General features: G+C 46.8%; 1 long non-coding RNA gene across 1 annotated transcript; it reads right to left on the reverse strand.

Annotated features, from left to right (window-relative positions):
• Positions 1-1,260: 1,260 nt before the first annotated feature.
• On the reverse strand, positions 1,261-3,284 carry LOC141841044 (uncharacterized). Its single transcript, XR_012602774.1, has 3 exons — positions 2,709-3,284; positions 2,588-2,653; positions 1,261-1,706 (listed from the first exon to the last, which is right to left on the reverse strand). It is a non-coding gene; the product is annotated as an uncharacterized LOC141841044 (long non-coding RNA).
• Between the last annotated feature and the right edge of the window lie 9,347 nt (positions 3,285-12,631).

A 12,631-nucleotide genomic window follows, 5' to 3' on the forward strand; every position in this document is an offset into this window, starting at 1 on the left:
GGATTCTTTTTTACTACACAAGCATGGTGGTTTTGTTTTTATTGTCAATTCTCTGTTTTGTGATTTTTTCCTAATTTATGAAAAACATAGATAATATTTATGCTTCAAGTCTATTGTAGTCCTATGTGAATGCTTCTAGTAGAGTGTATTCGAAGCTCTCCACAGCATTAGGTTTGAATGTCTTTTGCAATCTAGTTTGTATTGTTTGCTAAGCATCTCCACCTTGAATGTCCTAGCCCACCTCCCTCTCCTCCATGCACTTTTTCATACATTAATGTTTCTGCTTGATATTACAAATGTGAGAGGTTATCTGGCTGAGTTATTATGTAGGTATGAACTTGGCTGAGTTATTATGTAGTACGGTTTAATTCATTCTAACAATTTTTGTTGATGAACCTTCTACATAGATTAATCGTTTATTGTTATGATTTCAGAATATGTCATATGTCTTTGTTCCTTCCAAACAAGCAATGAAGGTAGCCCGTTGAAATCCCAAATCCAACCGCTCAAGGTGATTTTTAATTTCCTTTTCTAATTCAATTATCATTGAAATTTCTTGATATTTAGTCAGACTAATCTATCATCTAGACTCATACTAATCTATTCTCAATCTGATGTAACTACAGGATGCAATTGAAAAGCTTTTCATCTAGATAATGAGGTTTCAGCATGCTGAGCTTCCTAGAAGAATGTTTTAGGAGACTTGGACTGATGAATCTTGTCAATGTTTCCTGGAGCCTTGAGTTATGTGTTTTGCTTGTTGTAGTCTTAAAAACTACTTTGGTTATTGTTTCCTCCGCTATGCAATTATTGTAACTTGGGCGTAATTGGAGAATGAATTCAATTTCTTATATTGTTATGTTTATGTTGGTACTTGAAATTAATTGTCTTGTTTTCCATCATTCTTTATTGTTATTATTTAATGAGTATTAGTAATCTCACAGTTTTCCCTGTTGTTGAGCAGCTGATACAACATCGTCATCATTCCAAAAGCTCTCTTAAACTGTGTGAACACCAAAACGCAACAAGAAAGAAAGGGTAGATTAAACCACACCCAATCTTATATATTAAGAAAAGATATGTGTTTGTGAAGTCATTTGAGCATTTCGATTTAGAGGGGTTGAAAGATGTGTTTAGTATGATAATAAAAGGGTAGTATAAAATTTTTGACTTGGCTAAGGTTGACTTTGTTGAATTTGGTTCATGATTGTTTAAGCAACCAAACCAGACTATTGATCATTTGTTGCCATCCTTCAAAGAAAGAACAAACATTCATTTGGGAACAACATGATTAAATGAACACATTGCAGTGATATCTGAAACAAACTTTTTCTAGATATATCACTCTGTATCAAGTCTATAACATAATCATGGGTTAGTCAAATCCCTGTTTAAGTGTCAGTTGTTAACCTTCACTGCAACTGGTTCTGAACAATACGAGCAGTCTCCAAATAGAACATCGAATGTCCTAAAACAAAAAGAAAGCATTCTATATACAGTGAAAGGCTTTTCTGCAACTGGGATTGTCACAGGTATAGTCTGGAGCACTTCCACTGTCAGCTCCAAGTTCATCGTCTATGGGTAAATATCGAGCGTAGCAAATTCCACAGTCAATTTGATCTTCATCCTTGTGAAGAACAGGAGGGCCAGGGAATTGCCCTTCCAAAAGAGTTGCCAGATTATGATGGAATGGTTTGTCACTTGACCTGTGGATCATCCAACATGTTAAATGATGCAAAAATAAGTTTGAGATGATACAGAGATGAGCATGCATTTTATCTGAAGGAATCAAAATGTGTGCATATATAAACGAATGTGTCAAAGACTAATGCTTAAAAATTTGATAGAACTTATTTTGACAAAGTAAAGCAACTCTTAAGTTGTATTTATGTCCAATGAAACAATGCAAAAGGAACAATCATAACTCCCACCATTGACAGCTGACAAGGATCCAAATTCAAGTGAATGAAAAATAAAATTCAGGAGGAGAAACACTGATAGAAGGTAATAATGTGAAAACAGATTAGTTAATAAAAATTAATAAATAGATGAGACAGGAAGTTCATGTCATTTATGCTGATCATCTGTTGTCAGACCTTACTAAAACAAACTTTATCTTCTGGGAGAGAAACTCCTCTCCTAATAATCTCCTCAACATGTGTACCTGATAAAGATCAACATTTATGATAAACTCCTCTTCATTATGATAAACATTTATGCATGAATTAAGTTTTCTAAACAATTAGAACAAATCTTTCGTTGAAAGGTCAATATTTTAGAACAATCAGATTTCTACCTATTTAACATTTTATCTGTTATAGATGTAAAATCTGAGCATCTTATCGCTACAAATATTAACACGTTTGTGTAAATTCAAATACAATTAGTTCTCTACATGTGAGATTAAAATCTGAACCATATTAACAGTTTGTGGAAGTATAGATTATATAAACCACAAGTACCAAAAAAACACAAGTAATAACCCATGGACCAGGAGTTTCAAAGAACCCAATCCAGGTTTGAAAACAGGGATGCTTTAGTCTATCTTCTAAAGCAGGTAGATATACAAAAAACACAAGAAATATACCTTTTCTTCCATGACTTGTTTCAGGATGGAAAGAGCTATAGTTTCAGCTTCCAGAAGGGACAGGTCCTACACAATTATGCCTTGCATAACCAGTTATATCTAAAATTGCCAAAGTAGCTACCTTGTTGTATTGCTCTTGAAGAGAACTATCAGCTCCTTCGGATCCAGATCCTATTGCTTTTGCATTGTATTGCCAGAATGTGCCAGATGGATCAGTATAGTACCTGCAATTTATAGCATGTTACATTTGAAGCAAAACATTGAAATACAGGACTACATAGCAGAGATTGTGTATGAGAGACACTTCAGATTTTACCAGATAACCTCTGACATTTGTAATATCAAGCAGAAACATTAATGTATGAAAAAGTGCATGGAGGAGAGGGAGGTGGGCTAGGACATTCAAGGTGGAGATGCTTAGCAAACAATACAAACTAGATTGCAATGGACATTCAAAGCTAATGCTGTGGAGAGCTTCGAATACACTCTACTAGAAGCATTCAAGATGCATTTGAGTGTGAACGAGCACGAGTTCAGCCCTTTCTAGTGCTTTCAGGCGGTTGGCTTCCATCGGTGCCCTTTGCTCTTCTGAAATCTGAACTTTGCTAGGCATAGAGGCACGGCTGGCGAAGGTGGAGGCCGAGCTAGGAGAGGGCGCGGCTGCAGTGGGTGATGGCGAGAGGGTGGGCGACGGAACTCACGCGTCGGCGGTGTGCTTCTAGTTGAGTGCATAGAGGCACAGCTGGCGAAGGTGGAGGCCGAGCTAGGAGAGGGCGCGGCTGCAGTGGGCGAGGGCGAGAGGGCCGACGGTGTGCTTCGAAGACCTAGATGGCGGCGGCGACTTCGCAGAACGGAGAGAGGAAACAGGGGTCGCACGATTTTTGGGGGTTAGGGATAGATCGCGATTTTTGGGGGTTAGGGAGAAGAGAGGCGGCGGGCAGGGGGAGAAGAGAGGCGGCGAGCGAGGAGAGGAATAGGGTTGGGAGGAATCGCGCAGTGGAGGGCGGCGGCTTGGAGGAAGGAATGGCGAGCAGTGGCGGGTTAGGGCTTGGAGGAAGGAATCGCGCGCTCTGTTAGGGCTTGGAGGAAGGAATCGGGTTTGGAGGAAGCCGCCACGCGGAGACGAGGCTTTTCTTTCCACGTGAGCGCGGTCGGTCCCAGCCACGTGGAAGCCACGTCGATGTCCACCGAATGTGTCATATGCCACCGAATGTCGCCCAGCAGATCACTGCTGTATATATATATATGATATACTGCGCGCCTGTGCTGCGCGACTCCGTGCGCGACGCGCTGACGTGGCTGGGATTTCTCATTCGTGACTTCCACCGTGGAGAAGAAGATCAGATTCCCGCCCGAGGCCAAAATTTCGACTTTCCCTTTTCTCCCCGCCTCAACCCGAGCTTTCCTCTGCCCCGCCGTCCTCTCCATGAGCTTCCGAGTCCCCAAATCGCCTCCACACCGGCGGCGAGCGATCTGCGTTTTTGTTCGATGGTGCGCGGTCAGACTTCCCAAAATCACGATCGGAGCCATCGCGGGCGCACTCCGGCCCCCTCCCGAAGCCATCGCGGCCGCAATCGCTCCTCTCGCCCGTCGCTTTGCTCCCCGTCGCGCACCGACCCGGACTTCCCGAAATCGCGAGGCTTGTTCCCACTCCTCTCCCCCGTCGATCCGGCGTCCTCCCCCTAATACGCGGCCATCGTCGCCCTGCGCCCTGCCCCCTGCGCCCTGCTCGCCCCTGGTCCACTCCGCCCCTACTCGTCGTCGTCCCTCTGCGAGCAGCCGGCTCCAGCCCCTCGCCGAGCCCACCACGCCGTCGCTGCCTGCCTTCTTCATCCCCTTCATCGCCGGTGAAGAGTGGTTTCCAAGGCTACGGTATTTTTTTTTGGCAAATGACTCAGGTAATCACATTTAATATTTAGGATCTAGTTCATGGTTGGCCTTTAGTAATACTGTTCACCTAGTTCGTATCTATGTTGTTTTTCATGTTTTTCAATTTTGATGATGTTTGTCAGTATGAGACATGGACCAACGGTTAGCTATGGATCTCATCCAAGACTATAAGACCATTTCATTTCATAGCTTGGAAACATACATCACTTGCAATGACATCATTGGAACGTATAAGAAAAGCACATTTTGATTGGGAATTACCATTTGGCATGTGATCATATATATATACTATGATTTGGCAAAATGATAGATGTTGCCAATTTTTATAAAACAAAAGAATAAAAACACCAAAGCATTAGCAATAATATATTCCAAGTGGCATGGACCAGAAATTACTTCCAACATAAAGCAACATGTGCATAGCATGCAACATCAAGCAACCTGATGGGGAATGTTTGATTACTATTAATAGAATGGTATATTGCTAGAAAGCCCAAGATGATGTACATAGGTCAGTCTTATGACTTGTCAACCTTTTCACTAACTAATAAGTAGCATATACTCTTGCTACAATTGTAAGCAAACACCAAGTCAGGTGATTTAGAGTTAGAAATTAATATAGAGATCACCACATACAATTTCTCTTGAGAAATATCTCTTGAGAGAAAAATATGAGTATTTCTATAAAAGGCAATTGGCTCAGTATCACCACATACAATTTTTTTTTTTGGCAATTGACTCAGTAAATCAGATTCCACATTTAGTATCTATAGTGCAATTGCTAGATTAGTAGTATAATCATCACTGCTACATAATTGTATCTGAAGCATGAATGTTATTTTTTCTGAGGAAAGTAAGCTTGATTATAAACAGAACAGCATAATCATTAGTATCCCACAGATCTACATTGACAAACCATGCATGTCGATTTTCTGTAACCACCCTACCCTCTAGGTTTCCCCAGTCAATTGGACTTATTTGTTCTCAAGCTTAATTTACAGTTGCATGTATACTATCGAACTAAAGTAGATCATCGTAACCAGATGTTTTTAAATCAAACTCCATACTATTTAATTTAGTTTTTTTATCTGAAATTTATTCTAATATGATGGATTTAGTGTTGTTAGTTGAAAATGCAAATTATAGATACACCCCCCTTTTGGACTGGGGCGAGGCTACGCTAGGAGACTTATTGGGGATCAATGAGGCGGGCGACGCCTCCCGGGCCACGGTGGACCCTACTTCACTATCCCTTCCATCTCCTCTACGGGAGATAGCCGAGCAGACGGGGCCGACCGTGGAGGTGCCCGAGGAAGAGGAGGCCTTGGCCGGGAAGTCGGGCGAATTTGACCCGGCTACCGTAGAGGCGATCTGGGAAGAAGATACGGACCTCCCACCCCCTGATGAAATACCCCGACAGTCCAGCCCAGCCGTCGATCCGGTCGAGTTGGCATCGCCCGGTGCTGAGCTTGAGACCGAGACTACTACAGGACTGTATGTGGACGCGGTTACAGGGCGACAACTGGCGATGTCTCCTGGTGGCGGATGGTATCCTATGGGGTCTCCTTCACCGCAGCACAGCCACACAATAACCATCTCCCCGGGGGATAGCCCTCCGGCTAAGAAACGCCGGACTTCTCGAAGGAAGTTGGTCCTCCCGGAAGGAAGACCCTGCTGACCCAGATGCTGATCGGCGGGATAAGGCAGCGCCGGAGGAGGAAGAGACTGAGACCAGGAGCAAGTACTCAGGTCCAACTTTTGAGGAGGGTGCCGGCGCAGAGAGGGCACCAGTGGTCTGCACTCTGGAGACGGGCGATCTGGAGGAGTACCGAACCCAAGTCCTCCCCGGACTCATACCCCTGGAACTGAGCAAACGCACATTTGCGTCTTGTAGCAAGGTGACTCTCTAGCTCTCTCCTTTGTCTCATAACAGCTTCTTTTTCACGTGTTGGCCTTTTCAGCTTTCCCTGGAGCTTCATGCCCTCCATAACAGTCTGGGAGAGGCAGTGGTCGTTGCCGAGGAGGCGGCCAAGCTGGCCAAGGAAAAACAAATCTTGGCAGAGGCGACCCGGGATGAGGCACTAACTGAGGCTGGATGATACCGTAAACAGTCCGCGGACTACCTTGCCCGGGCTACTGAACTCGAGAAGGAGCTGGCTTACCAAAAGGGTTTGGTCGAATCAGCTGGCCAAAGGGAACGAGAAGCTGCTGAGTCCCGCGCCCGCGCTGAGGGATTACTTGCCGAAAAAGAGAGGGAGCGGTCGGAAGCTGTCCAGGAGCAAGAGCGGCTCCATCAACAATTGGACACTGCTCGGGGGCAAGAGGCTACCCTTACTGCCAATTTGGCAGATGTCCGGGCCCTCCATAATCAGGCCCAATCTGATCTGGAGAGTTTGAAGGCTGAGATGGCCGCGTACCGTTCCGGGGAGACAGAACACCTGGAAGGAGTGAAGAGGGATTATCTTTGCTCTCCAGAGTTTGCCGAGCTAGTGGACCAGAAGGGTTTCAAGCCTTCCAGCACGGGATCACGACGGTTCTTCGTCAGCTTTACCGGGCTGGTTTTATCTCTCGTGATCAAAAGCTAAACATCTTCAAACCAATTAGAGATTGGGCTGAGTTGAAGAGGAAAAGGGCAGCTGACACTTCACAAGATACTGGGTCCGCCCCGAGTTACGCAAGCTTCCTCGAGCGTCGAGCAAGGCTCCAACGACGAGTCAAAGTTGAGGGCCAAGTAAGCTGCGAGCCTGTTTTTTGTTACCCTCATCCCTTTTGACAATCTTGTATTTGAGGAAGTTAGTTGTAGACACTTGCCCATATCCAAGTATTCATAATTTCGTATACCAAACTAGTAAAATCTTCGTATGTTGATCTAATAGTTGGAGGGTTTTGGGTGTATGTTTGACATGGGTTGTGCCTTCTCCTCGTGTTCTCTCCGCATGTTTTCTCCTTGTGTTTTCTCCCGTGACTTGCACTTGCTTAACTCTCGCCCTTCTCGGGTTCCGTGATTCGGATCCCTATACTCTTTAAGGCGAGATCGAACGGCGAGGATGGTAGCTGAAAGACTATATATATTCCGAGGCGTCTTACCCTTCCGATTATCTCCTACATTCCCATCTTTTGAGCATTACTGAAACCTCTTTCCCAGAAGCGATGGATATGGCTACCTTGCTCCAGCGTTTGAGGGAAGCAACACAAGAAAAAGAGGAAGCGGAACAACAAGCTAGGGTTTGGGCCCGTAGGGCCGCTGAGCTCCATGCGGAATCCTTGGCTCTTGAGCAAGGGCGCAGGACGGGCAACAAGTGGATTTGGCTGCTGACCCAGGAACTGAATGATGCCAACCGCAAAGTGCGGAAGTTGGAGCGGGAAGTTGAGGAGGTCCGCGGCCAAGCCCAGCAACTTCAACAAGATTTGGCAGGAGGCGACTACGGGAGCCCGATTGTCTGAAAGAATACTTAGTGAGACCCTGGAAAAATTAAAGGAGTTGGAACGGGAATTAACCCGAGTAGTTCGCCTCAGAGCTTCCCCTCCCCCGTCTTCTTCGAGTAGCTGGCCAGGCGAAGCTGGCTCAGGGAGTGAATGAGTTCTTATTATTTCTTTCTGTCTCTCTTACCGTTCAATGTAGTTTTGTATGGTGAATAATCTAAATCTTCTCATGTGCAAACTATGCTTCAAACTCCTTCTGGGCATCTCCCTTATGTACACGAAATTCCCAAGTCAACCGAACCTTTCCAGTTTACATAATTGTAATAAGATGAACTCCTCAATATTTTCCTTACCGGGTGGTAGTCGTCATGTTCATTTCCGGCGCTCAGGGTCATGCTACTACGTCGGGACAACGTCGCCGCCCACTGTCCTTGGACGTCGCGGCCAGCATTCATTACCCGTCTCTTCGTTTATCGTGCTTTTATTAAGTATTGATTGTCCCGAGCGCTCGGAATGCGATTCATCGCCGTGGCGGCGAACGAGGGGCAGTCGATTCGTTTGCTCACATTATAAATACATCTGTGGGTACGTCCGCATCTTACCTCAATTCTTCCGGCAAATTGCTCTATCTCTTCTTGTCCCTTTGTTCTGCCAACAGAGGCATCATGCACAACGCCGCCGTCAAGAGATACATCAGGCAACTGATAGAGGAGAAGGAAGCAGTGGAAAGGGAGGCTAGGACTTGGGCACTTGACGCGGCCCGCCATCACGTCCGCGCCTTGAGGCTGGAGATAGAGCGGGATGAGGCCAATGCCCGGATCGCAGCACGGGAGCAGGAGCATGCCGATGCCATGGCCCGGGTAGCAGTATTAAAGGAGGACCTGACCGCCGCCCTTGACCGTGCCCGAGAGTTCAAGCGAGGTTTGGCCGAGGACATCCGGCAGGCGCGGGAAATGAAGGAAGAATTCATGGAAGGAGTGGCCCGGGTACGGGCGATGGAGCGTGAGTTGGCTGAGCCGGGTTCTAGCATTGGCCCTGCGGCTCACGCGGCACACTCTCAGGATAAGTCGGGCACAAAGGACAATACCAAATAATCACTGATAAACAAATTCATGTGTTAAGTCGTCCTATGTTTAAGACACTTCTTCCTTCATTGATAAACGAATCATGTGTTAATTGTAAATTATGCGTCCTGTCTCCCTTATGTTTATGAGCGCAATACGGTTTGGTAAGGACAGAAATCAAAATTTCCAGCGGACAAGTAATGTATCCGAGTAACTCAAATCGACTCGTGCCTATGTGTCAGATCACTCGTCAGATCATGCACCATTATGAGTAGTCTCGTCACGCGATCTTTTAGAGTGTTGAGTACGCCAAAGCGTCTGATGTGGGAAAAGTGATCTAGGAAGCGACAAAGAGTTATGGTCGACTCCTCGTCTCCCGTGCTCACCGAGCATTAATGGCCCGGATCTCGATGTGATTGAGTGCGACGAGGATGATCGGACGGTGATGATCCCACCGATGAATCTATATATTGGATCAGAAGGAACAAGCCTTCAATCTCATCGCCCCACTTCTTTGTTATCTGCTTTATTTCCCACTTATGGATCCCACTGAAATGGAAAGACAGCTCAAGAAACTGAGGGAGGAAAGGGAGCAGGTTGAGCGAATAATGGAGACTTGGACCCTAAATGCCGGCAGCCTCCGTGAACAGCTGTCAAAGCTTCAGCGGAAGTACCTGGTCGTGGCTGATCAGAACGACCGACTGGAGGAACGGTTGGCTGCCACTGAGGCGAAGTTGCGCTTGGCGGAGGCGGAGGCTGCCATGGCTCAGCGGTAGAACCAGAGGCTACTCACGGGCCTCGCTAGAATCTCTCAGGAGTCGCTGTTCCTGAGGGACTCGGTGGAGATCCTGAGGCGGGATGTGTTACGGGGGGAGTCCCCTCCTTCCACCTCGGGGTCAGCGACGGCGGCTACCGACGTTCGCCGTGACCTCTAGTTTTACTACCACCCGGCATGAAGGGCAATAACTGAAACAGCTATTGTTCCTGAAGCGGCTGGTCCACCCTCCACCCCAGCAGTCGAATGGACGATGGTGACCGCCACCATAGTTCCCGACTTGTATGGATTTACATGGAGTGGGGTTTATCCCTTCTACTGTCCAATGGAAGGGTATTACCGTGAGTACACGGTAATAATTTTGGTACTCTATTCTCTATGTTTCGTTTGACTATGTTTTCCTCATACTGTGTAATAGTTGGGTCATGGAATAAAACACATTTTATTTTGTCAACCGTGTTATAGAACCCTAGAAGAAATCTTGCAGGCAAATAGTTGTACGAACTTAAACGTTGCAAGGTATGTAATGTGTGTGTACGACAATAAATGACAAAGAATGATAGAACCTGTAATATCATGGTCTCTTGAGGATGGAGTAGATTCCCTAGATTCTAGGATGTAGGATGAATCAGATGTAATGGATGATTGTATTTGGATTTGATTAATCTACCATTTTCTATGATATAACTGTCTATTGCTTTGTGGATTTGTGCTTGTGCTTGATGATAAATTGTGTGTGTATGAATCCATGAGGGTAGGAATTGATTATGTATTGAGGAATCATTAGGCCGTACACCGGGGCGCTTCGTGACAGGGAGAATGCCTTGAACCGGGCGAGTTTCCGAGGGGTTTCTTAATGCGTAGTTAAATTCTTATGAGGGATAGTTAGCGGTCATTCGTTGTTGGGGAGAGATCCGTAAAAAGATATCCTGTGACAGGGGATAGGGTTCTTTTAGTACTCCGGGGCGCCTGAGTGACACGGGAATGCCTTGAACCGGGCTTCTAGAACCATTTCAAACCGACAACGAGTGACGTAAGAACACCAATGCATTAATTCGAGGATACCTGACGAGGTTGAATTGGATAAATTGGTTAACATCCCTACAATTGAACAATTATTGAGGAAAGGTAGAGGATCCAAGTCAATCAATCCATACTCTGAGGAGTCCGAAGTCCTAGGATCGTTTCACCACAAGTGTCACAGTCGATCCCTTTCTCCGAATTCTAGGATAAAGTACTTTAGATCACTCCCATCTCCCCCACACAACTCATGCTCAATATTCTCTCCACCTTATTGTGCTAGATCTAGTAAGTAATTCCACGGTCCCTGTGGATTCGATCTTTTTATTACTTGACGACATTCCGTATACTTGCGGAACGCTATCAAGGACAGAGCTCCAAAAGAGCCATATAAGGAAATTGTAACCTATAGTTGGACATACGCAAGAAGGCTCTAGAATCCATATAAGAGCACTAGGCTTGCTCCATGCTTATCAAGAGACTGCTGCCATTCACGACCCAGCTAGAGGTGCCTTGAGGCATTGGAAACTCGGGAAGTCGGATGAGAAGACCATGGAGGCTGGGAAGCCATGGGAGAAAACCATGAAGGCTGAGAAGCCGTGATAGAAAACCTTGAAGGCTGAGAAGTCGTGATAGAAAACCTTGGAGGCTGAGAAGCCGTGATAGAAAACCTTGAAGGCTGAGAAGCCTTGAAAGAAAAACATGCCCGTCAGTGGGCTGCGACCATCAGCGACATGGCTGAACATGGCTGAGAGGGCCGTGGAGTTCTGAGCACTGAAGCACAACCTTGCCCGTCAGTGGGCTGCGACCATCAGCGACACGGCTGAGAGAGCCGAGGAGTTATGAGCACTGAAGCACAACCTTGCCCGTTAGTGGGCTGCGACCATCAGCGACACGGCTGAAAGGGCCGAGGAGTTCTGAGCACTAAAGCACAACCTTGCCCGTCAGTGGGCTGCGACCATCAGCGACACGGCTGAGAGGGCCGAGGAGTTCTGAGCACTGAAGCACAACCTTGCCCGTCAGTGGGCTGCGACCATCAGCGACACGGCTGAGAGGGCCGAGGAGTTCTGAGCACTGAAGCACAACCTTGCCCGTCAGTGGGCTGCGACCATCAGCGACACGGCTGAGAGGGCCGAGGAGTTCTGAGCACTGAAGCACAACCTTGCCCGTCAGTGGGCTGCGACCATCAGCGACACGGCTGAGAGGGTCGAGGAGTTCTAAGCACTGAAGCACAACCTTGCCCGTCAGTGGGCTGCGACCATCAGCGACAGGAGAGGGCCGAGATCCACTGAAGCACAACCTGTCCCGTAAGGCTGCGACCATCAGCGATTGGGCTGAGAGGGCCGTGGAGTTTTGAGCACTGAAGCACAACCTTGCCCGTCAGTGGGCTGCGACCATCAGCGACACGGCTGAGAGGGCCGAGGAGTTCTGCGCCGGGAGGAAGAGATCCATGCCTGTCGTAAGGCTGCGACCATCAGTGAACGACTGAGGCTGATCCAGAGGGCCATCAGGACTGGGCTGAGTTCTACGCCGGGAGGAAGAGATCCATGCCTGTCGTAAGGCTGCGACCATCAGCGACTGGGCTGAGAGGGCCGTGATATCTGAGGAGTAGAGACGACCAATGTTTCGGTATCTTTATATCAAATGAAGAGAGTACAAGAAACTGGTAAGTATACATAAAAGGATACAGGTCAGGCGTAGTAAGGGCGGAGGTGTGTAGCATGCCATGGCTGGGGAAGCTCGTTGTTTTGTGAGTCGGCCAGGTAGTAAGATCCCCCATTGAGTCGACATGTAACTCGGTATGGGCCTTCCCATCAGGGTTCCAGCTTCCCAACTCCTTCTAATGGTTTCTTTTCTTCCAAACAAAGTCAC

The sequence above is a fragment of the Curcuma longa genome, chromosome 1 (assembly GCF_044706935.1).
Source record: "Curcuma longa cultivar G26 ecotype Majalengka, Jawa Barat chromosome 1, ITB_CL_G26_1.1, whole genome shotgun sequence".
Lineage (NCBI taxonomy): Eukaryota > Viridiplantae > Streptophyta > Magnoliopsida > Zingiberales > Zingiberaceae > Curcuma > Curcuma longa.